This window comes from Cyanistes caeruleus, chromosome 1 (assembly GCF_971803275.1).
Source record: "Cyanistes caeruleus chromosome 1, bCyaCae1.hap1.1, whole genome shotgun sequence".
In the NCBI taxonomy this organism is placed as follows: domain Eukaryota; kingdom Metazoa; phylum Chordata; class Aves; order Passeriformes; family Paridae; genus Cyanistes; species Cyanistes caeruleus.
The window spans coordinates 69,665,843-69,684,454 of NC_141701.1; positions in this window are offsets into that span (position 1 = coordinate 69,665,843).

Sequence of the window (18,612 nt, forward strand, 5' to 3'; positions counted from 1 at the left end):
TTTTCTGCTTGACCTTGCTTTCTGTGCTACATCAACATGTGTGGGTGTGTTTTATTGGGATGTTTGGACAGTGGCAGGTAGAAAAGAGGCCATGGGTCACAGGGGCTTTAGGATTTGGGCCCAGACATGGGGTAGCAAGTTGTGGGCAGTCAGGTGCTGTAGGGATCCAAAACTCACTGCCAAACTAAAGGCTGGACAAGCTGGCAAGGAGGAAAAACAGGATTTCGAAAGATCCCTGCAGTGGCAGGGTAAGGGGGTTCAGGGTCTTGGCCTTGGTATTTGGTAAACTTAAATCCAGTGGCAGTGTCTGGAAGCTCCATGAATGAAGTGTCCTTGTGAAACTGGAGAGTGTGGGGGTTGTATTATGCACTGGTGATCTCGGGTGCTGTGAGGCTGGAGCTGAGGGACAGGGTGGGGCTGTGGGTGGGTTTGTGGGAGTACATTTGTTTGTGTGTGCTAGGAAAGACACTGCTCCTTGTCTGTGTGTGTGTGTGGTTTTGTAACCACTGGTTTGGATTAGCTCAGCCTTGCTCCTAGCTGGACTCCCTAGCAGAAACAGCAGCAGCTGCATCCATCAAATTAAGATGGAAGATGCCTTACTCCAAGATTGCTGGGTTCTAGTGGTCAAGAAGGAGAAATCCCATGTCCCAGCACCTCCTGGGTTCTGCTGGTCCTTAAAAAGTCCTCATGCATCAGTGGTAAAATTCCTGGCTATCTTGTATTTGGCATTCATACCTAAGGCATGAAAGAATGCAAAGCCTTTTATTCACATAATCTGTCCTTGCCCACTGGCTGAGCACAGCTGACCCTGAAAGGAAAATAAATGGAAATCTTTCCTTTGGATTCCTTTGTCAGTGTGGCAGAGTTGGCTGCTCTGCTGTCTTTGCTTTGTTTTCAGCTTCTCTAAAGAACATTTTCTCCTTTTGGGGAAAATATAGAGCTTAAAAGCTGCTTTGCCTCAGATTTCTCTGAAACTGGATGAATGCTGTTTAACTAGCATTTTTTAAAGACATTTGGAAACTACAAGGCCCAGGAGACTATAGTGAGCCTTGCATTCAGAATAATTTGGAAGGCTTAGAATTTCATAGAGCTCATCTTGATTTAAGCAGATGATTACATTTTATTCATAGCTCGTGTTTTTCATCATATCCAATATATGTTAGAAATTGTTTTGCAGAGACGTAAAAATTCAGGTGTGGGAATTTATCTTCATTTTTGAAATAGTGAAAGTAGAATAATTAGATTATTTTTTAAGAATAAATATGTGCTGTGGTCCAAACCAATTGACTTTTGCACCACTTGGGTAAAGATTATGAGATTAAGTCTGTTCTTACAAGTTCAGTTTTGGAGAGCTATCAACACATAATAGGTATTTATATTATTTATATCTATAGGTATTTATTTATATAGATAAGATTTTTGCTCTTTCCAAACATTTCTTTAAATTCATTGTTCTGGCAAGTGAATGAAACACCAGAGAATTTTAATTGTTAAGTCAAATTAAGAGTTGCTCAAGGCTTAATAAATGTCTTATATATTATTGAATAATTGCCTTATTTATGCTGGGAATTACTCTGGTGTGCTATGTGAGCATTTTGTGGTCATCTCTGTGGCTGAATTTTCACATTTTAGTGGAAGTGCTCTACAAGGAGGGACTATTGAGAATCCACATGGTCAGAGAGAATAAAGCTCCTCCTGAGATGACAAGGACTCGGACAAAAGTTCTGTGCCTCTGTAGTTGTCTCCTGCAAAGAGATAAAAGGTAGAACCAGACAAGGCTGTTCTTCTTCCTACTTTTTAGGTTATTCATTACAAGAATTGCATGAACATGCCTTTTTTTGTTTGGGTGTTTTTGTTGGTTTTTTTTTAGGAATCACATAGAAATAATGAAAGGGAACATTAGGTAAAATTTATTGTGTTTTAGTAATGATGCAGGTGACACAACCATCTCTCAACCATGTAGCATTCCTTGGGCTTTGTTGCAGAGCTCAGAGCCAGCAGGACTTGCAGTGTCAGCCCAAGATGATTTTCATAACCTTCTGTAACAGTGCCACCACAAAGTGATTCGACTGCCAGGAACATAATTTCACAAAATACAGAAAATTGCACAGAAATAGGGCATAATAGTAATTTAAGGGAAATTGTGCAGATAAATCCACTTTAATGGATCTGTTTAGTGTATGCAGAAACCTATGTACTTCATTATTTATTCTTTTTGGCTGGCTGATCTTTGGAAGAAGAAATGCAGGACTCAGGTTTTGTGGTTCAGCAACATTGGGTGCACAATCTCTCAGTTTCTTTCAAAGGTAAATAATTGCAGTCCTGAAAAAGTCAAGTCTTATTAATAAACAAGACAGTTCAGACTCTCAGTGCATCTTGGATTTGAGTTAGCTAAGCTGTCTGAGAGCTGTATGAAGTCCCCAGGGGATTTTCATTTACAGAAAACTCTGCAAACACATGTAGGGGAAAAAGCTGATGAGGCAGAAATTATCATCACCTACTAATGGTGAGTGGAGGGAAACTGGCCTCATCAGCAGACTGGCCTCTTAAGAGCATCACTAAGATTGTCCTTTTGATACAAGGACTTTTCTTCGAACAGGAATTATGGAACTGGTCTCAAGCCAAAGTGCTATGGGAAAACAGCCCACCAAACAAATCAGTGTGGGCTGTCCCCTAGGCTGCAGTGCAGGCATCTGCTCCATGGGTCTGCTGGAACCAGCTGTGCCCTGCCCCAGGGAGGCCATCCCTGCCAACCTCCCTTGCTGACACCTTGACACCTGCACCCAGCACAGAACAATTCATGTAAAAGCAGAGCTTAGCAAAGACACAATATTCCCAAAGTCCACATTTCTTAACCTTGCTTTTTAATATTTTGCTACCATTCTATATCTTACCTGTAGAAAATCATTTATGTAAGGTGCTGTAGATATAAGCAACTGTAGTACTAATAGGTCTCTAGTATTTTTTTTTTGTCCCATTAGGCGAGAAACTTCATGTAAGCTTGGGTCATAGCTGTGAAGCCAAAATAGCATTATCACAGAGTTATGGGTCTGGGAAGGACTATAGGAAATCCTCAAATTCCCACTTTGTGTAAGGTAAATTATTTTTTGTGTTTCCTAGTACATGTTTTGCCTGGTTTATTCTTTAAAAACATTCAGTACTTGTAAAAACCTTGGTCTCTTTTTGGGCTACATTCCCATACCAGTGATATGACCACATTCAAGACTTGATGTATTCAATAGATGCTGTGATGCAAACACAGAGTGGTAAATGTTTAGTGTTAGCCATTAATAAAGTGGCTTTCTTGTCTGGATTCTTCTGTAGTAAGACTGAAGGTGAGTAAAATTCTTCCCTAATGTCTCATCTCTGTTGCTGCAATGCAAGTGTTGTGTGCCTTATCCTGTTTGTATTGCTCACACCACAGACATGGGGAAAGGTTTAATCATCCCCTTCGTAGTAGGTACCTGAGACAGTTGTGTCCTCATTTGGCAGTACAGTACTGCCTGTACTAAGTAAATACCACTCTTCCACTCCTTTTAATAATTTCCTGTTGGTTAGACTTCTGATCACTTCCATGTGCTCATCTCTCTTTTGTGCTGATACCGCAAATGACAGTGGCTCATCAGTGATAAGGGATGAAACTGGAGCAGAGTAGGACTGATCATGGGTGCAGAGTGGTAAATGAACTTTTCAGTGTATTGTTTATTTTCAGCAAAGTTGTTCTGAAGTTGCTGTGTTTTCCCATCTTGCCCAGGTTGGTTTCAACAGCAAAGTTACACAGAGGAGCCTCCCTCTTCCATCATTAATAGTCACCAATGAATCCAGTGTCACTGCTGCAGGAAAGATCCAAGTGAAATCTCTGGCATGCCTTATTGTTTGGCTCTTAATGCACTTTGATTATGGCTTTACAACTAACTAGGCAGAGGTGTTAAAACAATTTAATAATTTCTGTCTTCAGAAAATATCACAAGAAAAACTCAGAACAGGTGTGTCCTGTGTCCATATTCCCATATTAACAAGGCACATAACCTGTTCTAAAGGAATATTAAGTTGTTTTCTTCTGGCAAAGATGGAGCAGTAAGCAAAAGGCAATATTGTTCTCTTCCAGAAGCTGAGGGTCAAGGAAAGTGGATGAAAGCTGCAGGGATGCTGTAAAGATACCACATCTGGTTTCTGGCTAGGGGAGAGATGATGCAGTGCTTCCTCATTGTAGGTCACTGAGGAAAAGGGAAACAACTGCCCTTTCTTCACTCAGGCATGACTGGAGATTTCAGCCGGGCAGGGAAGGGGGGGAACAGAAAATGGGAACCTTCAGCTGTCCAAGCTCAAGCAGCAACAAGGCTGCTCTGGATTTGGGTGTAGTATCACAACCACTCATTTGGGTGTAGTATCACAACCACTCATGGGTGCAGCTGAAGTCCATCTCTCTCTCCAAACAACACCCTAGGTCCAAGAGAGCCCCTCTGTTTGAGTTAGGTTGGATTGTAGTGGTCAGGGGTAGGGTGGCATCTTGTGTTCTGTCTGTGCCTCTGATCTTGGCACATCCTCCTTTGGCTATGGATCAAACAGCCAGGCTGCTCTGGCTTTCCACCAAAGCCAGATGAGAAAAGCTCCCAGGAGCTCAGGCTTTCCCTAAACTGTGCAGATAGAAAATTCCATTAGTTTGCCTGGTTTTGGAGCTGGCACACTGCAATCTGAAATTCTCTCTGGGCTTTGTAAAATGGAAACACCTGAGCACCAAGAATTAAATGATGGCCAGTCTGCTAATGCATTGCTCTGAAGAAACCCTGGTTGGAACAATTGTGTGTTCACAGGGGAATTAAAAAAAAAAACCAAAACAAACGAACAAAAAAAAACCTGGCTATTTTCTTTTCAGAAGTAGATCAAAAAATTCTGAGTAGTGGCTTCTGAAAGTTCCTACCCAATTCTTACAGGTTCTGAGTTCTGTACTATGGGTTAAAATGTAGTAATATTAAATTGCCTAGGCTTCTGCTTTTAAGTATAGAGTGTTTTTTTATGATTACTGGTGTTCATAAAACTATCTCTTTATTACTTTCTGCCTACAGCCGAAGGCAAATGTGTCTCTGCCAGCTGGGGCAGTTTCACCTAAACCTGTTGTACAGGATCATTTTGATAAATAAATATCCCCAGTCCCAAATATTCCTCAGTGTTGGTGAAGACCTACAGCCTATTTTCTCTTTTCCTAAATGAGTAATTTTATTTTGTGACACTTGCAACTAGTGACTGCTTCTTCTTGCTGGTCTGATGTAACCAGTGAGATTTCTTACAAGAGTTGTTATGAAATGGCTCATGAACACAATACTTAATTCAATGTTCTGAAGAAGGAGAATTTATTTGACCTGTCAATTTATTTTTTTTTTTACCAAGTATGGAAAGAAAAAAGGAGTAAGTATTGACATAGGGAGCTTGAATTCACTTGATGTATTGTATTTTTTGCACACCAATTATTTGCACAACAGAATGCATATAGTGTAGTGGTGTAGCGAAGGACATAGCCATTTACATAGCATTATAGAAGCTCCTGATTCTTCTTAAGTGATGGAGAATTGTTTTCCAGAGAGGGCATGAACTTTGGAAGCTGGTGTCTGCAAGCTATTCTAGTGCCACCTCCTCTTAATAAAAAAAGAGAGAAAACTCAAGCAGAATCAACAGAGAAAATGGCAAAGTACTGTGGGTGGGGAGATTGATTACATGTGAAGACAAAAATTAACATATACTTTCAGACTGTTTTGTCATTGATAATCTATTTTTCAATACCTGTGGATGGCTTATTGTTATATAAAACATTAATTTTGTGGTGATGGCACAAAACAGAAAAAGAAAACTCCACTTTCAAGAAGGTCACAGAACCTCTGGGCTGTCATAACTACAATTGGAGAGAAAGAAGAAACTTGTAGTGACAATTCTGTGACCAGTTCATTATTTTCTGAATCTGCCTTGTGATTTTTTTTTTAGTGATTTTAATGCTAAATTTAAAAGGTTCCATGCTACTTAATGTGGTGCCTTACTGTCATATGACAGTGAATCTGAGAACTGACTGAAAAAAAAATAAATGTGATAATTAAAACATTGTTATATCAGAAGTCATTCCAAAACCAGAAGTTTTGCATCAAAGAAACAGAAGATCAAATTTTCAGAAACTTTTGCTGTCATCTGCTGAAAACACACTCTAACGCTCTGTCTGTAAATGTCTCAGAAGGGACAAGGCTGAGCATGCTGGGGACTGCTCCATTGTGGTTTCATTCATGAAAACTATTTTTCATGTGCTTTTAAAAAGAGTTGGGGTAGTGCAACTCACCAGATAGTCATGGTAGTGTAACTGACACCTTTAGTCAGCCCAGAGTAGGGGGAATTCATGTCAGGGAATGTTACCTTTTGTCTATAGAACTATCCCATAAAACATATCCATGTTCTAAGGGATTTTATTGCCCCTAAGGCAGTGGAAAACCAATGCTGCCTTATATCACGAGGGAAGAATGAACATAGTTATTGTCTGTGGGTGAATCCCAGGATCCTGGACACATATGCCTGCAGGTGCAGGTGGCAATGGCACTGCTGCTCCTCATCTTCCACAGGCTGGGGATGTCTCACACAGTGCTGTCAGCAGCAGCAATTGTGCAACAGGATATGGAAGCCAGGTGAGCTCAAAAAACTTTAGCTCTGTCTGCATTTAGGAGAAGCCTGAAAGATGCTTTGCTCAGTCTATCCTATATAAATTTTAGAAGTTTACTGACAACTATATGTCTCCAGGAGTCTTCTCCATTTCCAGTAATAGCAGTCTTTTCCGGGGAGAGGAACACAGCTGCAGGCTCTTTTTCTGTAGCCTGCCACCAGATGGAGTTCTTTTCCTAAAGAACATCCAATTTCTTAAGGAAAGCCCAAGGGTAGTAAATATTATTTCCTTGTTTTGTCACTTAAAATCATCCAGTGTCAATGACTTGCTACTGGACTTTTATTAATTATTGTATTTATTGGGGTTTTTTGTTGGGTGGACTTCGATTTCTAAGGTTTTTTGGAGAGAGCTGTGAAAACCAGGCTGACACAGAACTTCCTATTTAACAGAGCTAGGATTCTAAATGATTAATTTTAGTTCATGTCTCAGGTCAACCGGGGCTGGGAAAAGAGGTGAAAATCCTGGTACAGTGCATTTGTATTTAAACTGATCCTTGCTGCTGGAAATTTTAATAACAGAATAAATGAGCAGATACAAGCAGTCTCCCAGGCTGAAGATCCTGAAAATGCACTGACATGTGGATACACAACAGGTAACAGTAACTGAGTCCAATTAACTCAGAAGTCTCAATTCATTTTAGTTTTGATTGATAGTAAATAATTTCCTGCTCTCAGAATTGTTTCAGAAGTAAAAACCATTGTGCTCTTGCCGCAGGGTCAAACAGCAGCACCACCTGCACCCAGCAGTGCAGGACCCTCTCCTGACACCTCTGACAGGATTCCTTTGTGCTGGGTAAGGAGTTAACTTTTCAGGTGATCCCTCTGCCGGTGTTTTGAGCTGTCTGGGCAGCATGCCCGGTGGTGTGGAACTTCTGTGGCTGAAGAAACCACTTGACTGATTTCTCTGGAGAAATAATTCTCTGGAGCCGCTAAAGGCTTCAGCCCCTTGACCACGTTTCAAGGGAAAATCGCTGATGCCATCCACGATCACTGATCAAGGATATTAAAACCCTGTATATATTCAGATATAGGTGGCTAATATTGCTCTACCTCCCTGAGTCCTAGAGTTTCTCACTTCCCTGCTTTGCGGGTTAGATGCTCTGAAACCAATTTGCATCAATTCCTGGCACTGTTTTTAAAGGAAGCAAGGGGGAACAGTGTGAAGTCTCACTTTCTGCCAGCAACAGGAAGCGCACGCTCTTTGTCAGGCAGCTTGTTTCAGCCATCTCTTTTGTTGAGCCAACAAATTTCTGGACTACAGATTTGGTCTTCCACACAGCCCCGCTCAGCAAATCCTTGGAAAGGCAACGTCACAGTGTGGCTGGCAGCATGGATGGTCGGGGGAAAGCCCAATGCTGCTGCAATTCCCTTTTTCGAAGGGAGTGTTTCTTTAAAGAGCAACCGCCTGAGGGAAAGGAAAGGAAATAGTGATAACATCTCTCTCTTGTTCTGTCCCGTGGGTCTGAACGTGCTCAAGTCTGGCTGAGGGTGATGGCTGCAGGAGTCTCCTGGTGGCCTCTGGGGTGGTGCCAGGGATCACAGCTGTCCTGCCGAGTGAGAGGTGTACTCTTGGATCCTGTATTTAATTTTTGTGCCTAAAGCTGGCCAAGGTACTCTGTGGGGCCCAGAAATTTGTTGTGTAGTTTTCTGAGATTATCACAGATCATCCCTATTTCTTTTCTTTCTTCTGATACATAATAAAAATTGAAACTGATATGAGACTACCATAAAAAAAACCAGAAATTCCTTCTCTGTAATAACCATCTTTGGGGTAGCTCTTTCAGGCTCATTTTTAGTGTGCTGACTGCATGTGATGATTGTACTGTTATTTATATTTTTTTTCCTTATCACTTCTACAAAACTTTTTAGAAAGCTCACTGCAGAAGCCAGTTTCTTACACCTAGGTCCATTCCTCACAGTGTTTTCCTGGTGCAGAGGCAGGCTTAGTCTAAAGAAGCCAAGAAGTGCAATTTCCTGAAGAAATTATCTTTTGTACTTTAACACCCCACCCCTCCGAATGTTTTTTTTTTATCTTGTTTGAGTTTATTTTTACCTCTCTGTTGCCACCAAACCTCCTGGCATTTGTTTCTTCTAGGCCTTTCTAACCCCATGCTAGCAAACTTGTCAGGGCATGCTGTGGGGCTGAGTGGCTCCAGTCTCTCCCTCTTCCCCCTGCCCTGAAAGCTTTAACTTGCTTAGCACTAATACAGTTCTGTGCTTGACAAGAACTACGGTCCTGGTACAATATTCATGACATAAAGTTATGGAAGTAGCAGGAAACTTTGTAGCAAAACCACACAGCAGAGTAAGATGTGGAAATGATGGGGTTTGAGTCAATTATTTCCCTGATTGCAAAGGAAATTAGGCAAGCAGTTTGTACAGGAGAAGCAGAACCAAAAGGAAAGCTCTTCACTTTCCTCCTCGGCACATTCTGTTTCTCCAGAGAAGCTGTGGTGATCCTGCAAAGTTAGACAAGGAGGGTGTAACAAGTCCTTCCCTATTTTCTGGAAATCCCACCCTCTTTCCACAGTTTATCTGAAGTTTCTATTTAGCACGTTCCTATTTGTGCAAAGTTTGGGCAAGCCTCATCTTTTCAGTTGCAAATGAGCTTCTAACTAAAGCCCTCATAGGCTGATTTTTTGTTTTGTTTTGTTTTTTTCCCTGGGTTTTTCTTAATTTTTTTGGTAGTTGTTTCTGGGGGTTTTTTTGTTTGTTTTTTTTTTAGTTTCTTCCCTGACATTGTTGGGAGAGCATATGAGGTAATTTTGTGTTGAGTTTTTTAAGGCTTAGAAAAACATCCCAACTTATTAAATCAGTTGGTCACCATAAAAGAGATATTTGAGCAGAACATTATGTATCTGTAGAAAAACTGAGAGAGGCCCACAGGGCTGTACAGCAGACAGAGTCCCTGTCCTGTCGGGGTCAGAAGCTCAGAAAATAGGCCCTTATCTGTGGTGCCTGGCTCTGACACCCAAAAGAGCACTGAGTTTAGCTTAACACCATGGAGACAGTATTTAAAGCTCAGTAGAAAAACTGGGAATGTGAGTGTGTAAGTAGGAAGAGTTTTCTTAAGTCATTGGGTGAGAAAGAGTTTAGGGTTTAAATATATTAGAGATTAAGAGACAACATGGAGGATTTAGGGCATTGTCCCTTTCTCCTTCTTCTTCCTTCTTCATCCTCTTCCTTCTTTATCTTCTTTTCCTAAGGGTTTTTGGATAATAATGAGTGATTGATGAAAGAATCTGCAGTGTAACACACAGGTGTCGGGTCACTGGGTCATTAAGAAAAGTAACTTACCTGGAATTTTATTATTGGACAAATGGACACATAAAAGACCTTGGAAAGATTCTTCATTCTCCATTTTGCATCTTTCTGTCTTAATGTATGTAACTCCTTGTACTTTGTGTATGTATCTTAATATAGATAAGAATAAACAGCTAAGCCCAAACATGAGAAAACAGTCCCTCTCTCATCATTCTCAGTCCTGGGGAAAAAGAACCCAGCCACCAATGTCACACTCTGCCACTGTCCCAGCATTGTTTTCCTTTTTCATCTGTGCATCATTTAAAGACATTCGCAAGGCAAAAGTGGTCTAACTTCAACAACTAATCATGGAACAGATTATGTGTCTTGGTATGTTTGGTCAAATATTCGGTGAATTTAGGCAACTTAAGATGTTTTCATTAACAAAGAAGTGGAAGGAAAGCTGTCAGCTCTTGGTTAAAAGGATAAAAATTATTGAATATTTTGAATTAGACAGACATGTAGTAGTTACACAAATAGTACATGTGCACAAACACACACATACTTCAATGTAATGTAAAGCCTGACTTCTTAGTCCTGTCTCCTTTTTCAATTCTTAGCTGTTGGTGCAAGGGTCTGCAAGTGGGGTTTCATGAGTTTACTGTCCTCCAAAGAGGAAGCCTAATCTGTGGCTGGAGAATAAAGAAGTATTAGAAGACCTGGCTCCCAATCCTGATTTTGTCAAAAACCTATTGCACGAGCTTGCATAAGGAATTCAGGGAACATTTTGTGCTTCAATTTCCCTTTCAGGAAAGGGAAGGATGTAGTTGTTTCACACTAGTGCTGCTGTTTTCAACCTTTCAGAAAAAATATCTTGACTTTTGTGAACTACAGAATAAATTTCAAGATAACAGGAAGAAATTATATCACCTTTTGGTTCAAAGTAATTTCCACTTGTAATCTCACGCACACAAACACACACTCGTCTTAAAGTCAACAGAGCTACAGACCTGCTATATTGGAAACAAGAATGGGTATTCTCCAGAACTCTGTATCTCTGGAGAATGGGATAGTAAGAAAATATTTTTATTTTTTTTCTTAATTAATGACTGCATGAAAGGAATTGTTGAAAAAGACTTACACCACACAATTTTAAATATATATATATATATACACACACTCTGTTTTGTCAGGTATTGAAGACAAAAAGGAAGTGTGAATGTATATTGGGAACACCTGTTGGCTGCCTGGATTTGCCAGGGGTGGGGGGTAGGGAGTTGTCACTAAGATCCAAGTAGAATAATAGTTTTTAGTTCAGAAATTGATTTCAGGTTTAAGGATAATCAGGAGTAGAGGACAACTCTCCCATAGTATTGCAGGCACTATAATAGGCATGCAGCCATTAAGAAAAGTGGAATTTCTTTTCCCCCTGAAATGCACTGGGTTTGGCTTTTCTTAATTCTGTGGTAATAACCCTTATGGTAGAGAGTAATTTCTTCACTGATTAACTTGATATGTTAATTTTTCCACCCAATCTTCTACCACTCTTCATTTCCTTCTAGCCTACCTATCACTTCTGGTACATTTGCTCCTAACTTTAATGACCAATGGTTAAGCTATCACGAAGTAGTTAATGAAACTCAGGCAGATGCCTGTAGTCTCCTTCTCCTGGCCTGGACCTTGGAATTCTGTTGAAAATGCTTAATTTTAGATGACTTGTTCTATTAACACATGCATTTAATTCTTTTCCTAAAACCACTTGAACTTTTCTTCCTCTGCTCTTTCTGCTGATCAGGATCCCACCTTTGTTTAAGGGTCAGTTAAACATGATGGAGTTGTGACTCAGGAAGAAACAGCTGCAGGGTCTGTTGGTGCTGGATGTTCCTCAGGAGCCTGAGTATTCTCACTTACTCAGCTTTACCCTGGTTCCTGCAGAAGAAATTCTCTTGTCAGGTACTATCATAATATCATAACATAATTACCTTATAAGACTGGTTGGTGTCTCAGCCTCGATTACAGAGAGGTGATGAGACAGATGTTTCCAAAGCAGAAGTAACCATTCTAATTTGTACTTAGACTTAATGAGTCTAAAAATCCCCTACGTACATGTGAGTGCTCAGCACAATTCCCATGTGCATTTGCTAGACTATGCAAATAAAACACTATATTATTAGCCAGGAACTTAGTGACTGGATGCAAACCAAAATAAAGAGTTTGTGAATGTTTCAGAGATGGACTTGGGGAGGTAAATCAGTTACGTGCTGTGCTAAAAAAAGTGAAATTCATGTAACAGGGCTTTGGTTACTGCACATGAATATGTTTTTGGCAAGTACTTATAACCTCTTCTTTTTCTTCAACACAATGGAGAATAAGTCTATATTCTCTCCCATGGCTACACTGAGGAATCTCTGTAAGGTGATAAAGGTATATTTTTGTACACTGCAACTATCAGTGAAAGTTTGAATCCAGCTTTGAACAACCCTTAATGTTAAGAGCTCTGTTCTGATTTATAATCTCTCTTCTGATTTATATGACATGTTAAGGCTGTAGTTTCTTTAATACTTGTCAATGGAACAGGGACATTATAAAAAAAGCTGTAGTCAAATTGACATTACTATCTCCTTTGAAACAAAATAGGAAGCAAGAGAAAAAGAAAAACCCCTCTTTTACTTGTACGCAACCCATTTATGTTTTAAACTGTCCTCTCAATACTCAGGTTATTTTCCCAGTTATTTTGGTAAAGTGCATGTAGGGCTGGCAGGTGCAAAGGCTCTGACATGTCGGTGAAGCTTTTCAGCCAGAAGCTCCTATCCCTGCTCCCCCAGGCAGATGATCTCTCCCCAGAAAGGGATGCCAGGCTCCTCTGGGGTCCCTGGTTCTGTTCCTACTGGTAAAGACAGTACTGGGGATGTTAGCTCAGGCTCATGGCATTCCTGCTTATGAGTTTTGGTACATGCAAATAGAAGAGGTGAGCTCAAGGTCAGTTCTGCTGCTTGATGGAAAGTTTATGGACTTCATGTTGAAAAATCAGAGCATGCTGAAATTGGTCACTAAAATGTCAGCTGACTGAACAGGGTTTTAGCCCTGAAAGCTTCAGTGGAGACCTGAAGACTCCCACCAGAGATTTCCCTAGAAGAGAGCTGAGAGCAGCCCCAGGCAAGCAGTCAGGTCACATTTAAGATTTAATCTGGTTGAACCTTGAGTGGGAAACAAGAAGTGAAAACTGTCAACTGTGCCAGATCCATTCAGATCACTTCTAGGGACAGTTTTGATACCAAATTATCCTTGTTATGCAAAGTTCCTCACCAACTGGCTGGTTCCCAGTTATGCATGGGGAGAAGCAGTGGCCACATCTGCTTCCCGTTTTGCCGTTTCGGAGACGAGCCATCTGTTTGGCCTCATCCCGAACAGCCTGCTTGGGGCTGATTAACTTCCTCACCCCCACCAGCCCCTGGCTCACTGTCTGCTGCAAGGTGTTGATTTTTTTTCTACTTTTTTTTTGCTTTTTTTTCTTCTCTAACTGCTCATAAACCAGAACCTTCACTTCTCTCCCAAGGGACAGGAAGGCGTTGGTTTGTGTGATTTGCAGCTGCCAGCAGTGGCAGGAACAGCAGCAGCTACCCTCTATCATTCGCATGTTTCATACATGTGGTCAGGACAGATAAAACCAGGAATTGTTCCATGTCCTGGGATGGCTTTAAAGCAGCAAGACCTTTCTCTCTGTGAAAAGAAAAAAAAAAATTAATAATAAATGCAGCAGAAATCTCACTACAGTTAACAGGGATCTGTTCATTTGGCAAGAGCAAGGTTTCAGTCATGCTTGTGCAGCCTTTTTTTGTTTAAATGTGATTAACTCCTGCTGTCTGAAGCCTGGATTTGGATTTCTCACTTCCATCTATCCCATTTTCAGTGAAACTTTACAAATTTTTGTCCTTCCTGTTTTCTGCATGCCCATCTACTGGCCATTGTAGCAGGATTTCAGAAATGCTGCATGTCTGCTGCTGCCACTGACTTCAGTAGCCCTGAAAAGTCAAAGTCTGTGTGGCCAAAATAAAGAAGCATCAAAATTTAGAAACTGGGATAATGGATGTCCTGTTAAGATTAAGACTTCTGTTGCCTTCCACAGGCCAGGTCTGAGGAATTTTTGTCTTTCATGAGGCATTTTGACCAAAATTTTTTCTCATGTACAATTTTTCTTCCAGACAAGAAGCTTCCTGTGCTTTGTGCTGGTGGACACATTCTGGCTGGCCTATAGCAGGGAAGGATGCCCTGGAGATCTGACCCACAAGACAGGAATTAGCAGTTTGTTCAGAAATCAAGTATTTCAATTTTCCAGTTGCCACATTTTCAGTTTTCAAATTGTCGGTGTTGCTGCTGTAACATGAAGCTTTCAGTGAAAGCTTTTCCTTTATTTTTGACCATCTCACAAGCTGATAAAAGCAGTGCAATATTTTCAGTGTATTGGAAAAGTCAGGAGCATTTCCAACTCCTTTTTCCCCAAGTAAGACTTTGAGTGACTCTCTCTCTCACACACACACACACACACACACACACGCACAATTAAAAAACCAGGAAATTGTTACATTATAGGATCCACGTGCTCCAGGTCTGTCTCTGAGTTCTCATTTTGGTATCTCTAAAATATTTGTCTTTTAATGTATTTCTTGATTTCAAAAACACTGTTTGTTGAGCATGGTTTAATGCTGTTTTGGTGTTTTGATGTGTATGGATTGGGAAGCCGGGATGGGCTCTTGAGGCTGAAAATACCCCTGGTAGCTGTAGGTTTTGTCTGTGTAACAGTTTGTATCTTGGCACCTACCACAGCTTCTGATGTGACTTAATCAAGATGTTGGAGTAGGAAGAAAAATAAATGTTTTGACTTGAAGGAAGTCTTTGAAACGTAATAGATAAGAAACCCAGAACAGATTTTTAGGTACACAAAATTGCATTTAAATCTTTGGATGTCTCTGGTTCAAGGATTTTATAACACTGATTAAGAACATTACATTTGGTCTATCTTTGTGTTTATTATTATTATTATTAAACAGATAATATTTGTTTTGGAGAAAAGTCACCAGCTGAAACAGAAATCTATAGTTTGTTTCATTTACTGAGAACCAGCTATGATGGGGAACAAAGAAAATAGGATGTTAGTTCCTTCTTATATTATGTAGTCATAGTTTATGATGAAACTATACCACAAAAACTTAAGGAACTTAAGGAAAATTTAGATTTTGGGAACCTGTAAAAGAATTATTGCAATACCATTAGGGTTTGTTTTGGGGTTGTTTTTCTTTTTTTAAAAAACCTCATTTTGTTCATAATAATACAGTTTAACAAATGGAAATATTTCTGAAACTTTATAAATGGTGCCTTTTCTGAGAAAAACACTGATTCTTGTTTGCATTAAATATGTGATGTGAAATTTACTGTGCTGGAATCCGAAGGAAATGGACGCCTGCAGAGAAATCACCTTTGTTATGGCAAATAGTAGAAATAATTTCTCTGTGTTTTACTTTGAATTACCATGACTCTACATGCAGAAGTAATTGTGTTCTGTAATGACTCCATCTGGCTGGTGGGAGGGAAAGGTTCGAGGAGAGGGCTGGAGGACAAACATTTCTCGAAGTCAGCTGCTTGCAGGACCTGGGTGATTGGGATGGGCAGGGACACTGGATAGCAGGTGGCCAGTTCAGGACCTGATCTTCACTGGAGCTGGCTGGGTGAGGGCCGGGTGGGCTTGGCTTTTTTTGGCCGCAGAGATTGGATTGTGAGGCCAGCACGGATGGACTCACTACGGTGCAGGGACAACATGGATAGACTTCCCATGGGGCTCTGTCTACCTGCACCTTACCTTACTCTGTGTCCCCTCCCACACAGTCACACCAACAGACACAGAGCCTCCAGCTGTGCCCAATGCCTCCTTCACCCACCAGGAGAGTGACGAAAATATTCTGGGGCTTAGGGTTTTCATCTTAATCTCGTCTCAAAAAGATACATCTCAGTTTGCAGACATAATTTAATAACATTTCCAATTTTTATGAAATAATTTTTTCTTTTTAAGTACAATATTCTCAAAGAAAATGAAGTTACAATATAAAACAACAGCAAAAGAAAAAAAAAAGAAAAAAGGTGTAAATACAATTTCTTCTATTAGAAAAGGCAATGCCTGGGGAAAGAATGGAAAGCAATTATTTCTTACTTTTTTAAAACAGATATAAACTTAAAACCACTCACATATTTACTCCTTTTAAAGGTCAACTAAGCCATATCAGGTTATTGCACCATAGCAAAAAAAGAGAAAAAAATTACACTAAACTTTTCTGAGGGCACAGTTTGTTTCAATGTACACATACACAACATCCTATTTTCATGCCATCCTTGCATATGTTCATAAATAAAATTAATGAACCACTTGTTTCTAAACAAATTGAAGACGATTTTGTTCCAAAGAGAAAAACACAGGAAAAAAGAAAACCTAAAAAATCCCTTTAGTGAACAGAAAATGCCATTTGCTCTGCCTTTAGACTATGCCCTGAATCACTGTGTCTTAATATACTTATACTACTGTACTGTTTATTCTACAACATCAACATATTCTGTTATAGTACAAATAGGAAAACTCCAGAGCCAGGAAACAAACCCACTGTGAGTGACAGTGCATCATCATGTCATACAAACCATTTTAGATATATGTACACATACAAATGTACATAAAAAATGATACACAAAGCCGCAGAGAGGGCATGTGCATGTCAACAAGAGGAAAGACACAGGGACTCAGACATGAGTGCATGTGCACAGAGATGTGGTGAAGGTAGCAAACCTACACAGGAATCAGTAATCTCCTTTCAAAGCTGTGTTTGAGGTACACTTGAACTCACAACTGGAGCTGTGCTTGCTTACATGGTTCATGAATGTGGCTTTATTTGTATCGGTTTTAGGTAAAGACAAAAACAAAACCACCTGAGTGAGCTGCCATCCCCCTACCCTGTATAGCTGGGGAAATCTTAAAATAAAGGGTTGAAAAAAATATGACATGGGGGATATAGTTACTAAACCTAAGAAGAACAGAAAGGAGGTCTAAGAGCAGTAAGAGCAGAACATTTATGTACAGCCAATGTCTGATCTCACACAGGACATTGCAGCAGGGCTTAGAAATTACTTTGTCCCCTCTCATTTGGCATCAATCAAAATTGGAGAGGGGTAAGAACAGCTGAGTGTATATCTACTAGCTATGAAAAATGAACCCATTCCAACTGTACTTAAAGAAAGGTATAAATTAAATTAAACTCATCCATGTAAGTTACCCCCTGGAAAGTCCTCTTCAGATCATTCCTATACAAAATATTTTGTAACACCTTGTTGCCAAGTACAGTCTGTCTTGAAGCTGAATGTGTAGCAGGCATTGATGACAAGACCATGGCTGGGGCATGAACGTGTCCAGGGATTCCTTGTGCCCACCCCTCATACAGGATCTTGGGCTGGAAGGTAACAAGTGATAAAGTCTCATTATAGTTATAATGTGGGAGTAGAGGGCATCAATAAAGTCCTTTAAAGTAACTGAGCTCTAATGTGGGAATAGAGTTGACCACCTTTGGGTCTGTAGTTCATGCTGCTCATTTTTGGGGCATAACATATACTAGTAATGTGCTTTCCCTGCTGTGGATGTATGCATGGGTCTGTGGGCATTCCTACCCAGCATTCATCTCTGGTGACAAAGCCACTGCAATGTCAGGCTCTCTTGCAGGTTCAGTGTAAAAACACCACAATGCCCACGTGTTCAGTGAAGCAAGTGCCTCACAGCTGGCATGAACAGCCAAGGCTTGAGGTTGTACAAGCACACATTTGTGATTCATTTTTTCATCAGTGTCCTTCCTCAGCTTCAGTGTTGTTTCTCCTGACCTACACCTGCAAAAGTGAAAGCAGAAGAAGGAACTCGGCATGCCTGTAGCAGTATGTGTATATAGGAAATATTTATCAAATATAGCTGCAAGTGCAGTATCAGGCCACTCAGGCTGAGATACAAGCAGTTAATGGTCCCATCGAATCTGTTTTATAGTAAATACATGCGCTTGTGTGCACTTGTGAATGGAAAATGTGTGAATGTATGACAAGAATGCTAGTCTTGTTTGGTATTTGACTGTGTTTATTGTAAAATGTCCATTCCTTATGCAGAGTGGAAGTGCTTATAAATTCAGTTAATAAGATGGGTCATTTTTATGAATGTTGCCCAGGAAATACTGCAGCACCAATGACATATTTTTATGCAGCTGCAAAAAATTTTTTTACCCAGTCTTAAAGCATGAGGGTGTTCAGGGACAGAAATTAAATATTTGGAAGAGGAAGCTGCGTAGAAGCATTAAAAAAGAGGTTTTTTATCAGATGTGTTTGGAGTCAAAATCTATTTGTCATAGAAGTTTTGATTCTAACTGAAGCTACAGTACCTACAGCAGAACCCACCATGGAGAAAGATTTTGGTGGACTTTTCTGCTTTCTGCAAAGTGCTGCAGCCTCTGGTCTCCATTCTGCAAAAACCAACTTTTTTTTTTTTTTTTTTATCTGAAGATTAGTTTTACTGAAGGAAAAGTAACTCAAAGCACTTCATTAAATGACTGGTTGGGTAGGAAGCAAAGGCTCTCCACAGCTTGTGGACCTTGGTCCCTCATTAAATGG